The sequence below is a fragment of the Aplysia californica genome, unplaced genomic scaffold (genome assembly GCF_000002075.1).
Source record: "Aplysia californica isolate F4 #8 unplaced genomic scaffold, AplCal3.0 scaffold00941, whole genome shotgun sequence".
NCBI classification, from domain to species: Eukaryota; Metazoa; Mollusca; class Gastropoda; order Aplysiida; family Aplysiidae; genus Aplysia; species Aplysia californica.
The window spans coordinates 8952-10081 of record NW_004798211.1 but is presented as its reverse complement, the minus strand read 5'-3'; the positions used below and the strand labels follow the sequence as shown (position 1 = coordinate 10081).

The 1130-nt window shown below is 45.0% G+C and overlaps 1 protein-coding gene across 1 annotated transcript in view; it reads right to left on the bottom strand.

The window, feature by feature from the left end:
- The window catches only part of LOC101848247 (neuropeptide Y receptor type 5), a 68024-nt gene extending 67177 nt beyond the window's left edge, over nucleotides 1-847 (bottom strand). The window contains exon 1 of the mRNA XM_035972986.1: nucleotides 144-847. The gene's annotated coding sequence lies outside the window, so the exon portion shown is untranslated. The remainder of the gene's footprint in view (nucleotides 1-143) is intronic.
- Nucleotides 848-1130: the final 283 nt, after the last annotated feature.

Sequence of the window (1130 nt, the reverse complement as noted above, 5' to 3'; positions counted from 1 at the left end):
CACACACACACACACACACACACACACACACAACGCACACATACATATGCACAAGCACAAACACAAACAAGCACAAACACACGCACAAAAAAACAACAACCAAAACTCTTATCACAATTAGGAATGCAAAAGCGTTTACTCACCTTTTACCAGATGCACTGATGCCTCTTGATATGGAACAGAACTGTTCTACTGTGGAGATCTCGCATTGGTAAGAAAGCACTCATCATAATAATATGGCAGATGTCTCCTTATCGTGACATGTAGGCGGACTCTCCGGAGACAGGTAAGAAATCGTGTCACTGCTCATTACCTAGAGTAGCTTTGGGTTAACCCCTGAGAAATCGTGAACTCAAGTTAGTGTCTTAATTCACCTTTCGTTTGCTCAAACTGTTGAGTTGGGTTTTTTTCCTAGTGATACCAGTCTTAACAAGTGTAATTGAAACGCTCACCTGCGGTCGTTGAGTTTGTTTTAGTTGTAGCGACAGTCACCAAGAGATGTGATAAATGATTATTTATATAATATGTATTTATAACGTGTAACGCGTGAGATATCGGTGCCATCGCCGAAAATATAATACATAATGTTTACTACATGTCGGAGAAATGATTCCGTCGATGTCAAAACAAGCCAGTTGCTGCCATGAAGTTACCCATGTCAGCTCCACGGAAGACAAAGATTTTTAAAAAATCTATTTTATGCTAGTCGCAGCAAAGATTTTCACAATGGCTGGTCGCTGCCACCGGCGGGTAAGGTCGTTAGAACAAGACGAGCAAGCCGCTGTGTGTTCTCTGGCTCACAGAGATCGAAGAAGCGCTCACTCGCGCCACGAGGCACGCACGACAGTTTGTTCGCTCGCACTGAGCAATGCTGAAGACACGCGCGACAGCTAAATCGCTGCGACATCATCTGTACTTTCCCCTCAACCTCCTCCCCAACCCCATTTTTGTCACACACACGACAACATTTATCCGCGATCGGCCCTTCCCCCTTTTCCGTCATTCAAATCTCTCTCTCTCTCTCTCTCTCTCTCTCTCTCTCTCTCTCTCACATTGACACAGACGCACACACACACACACACACACACACACACACACACACACACACACACACACACACACGCTCCTTC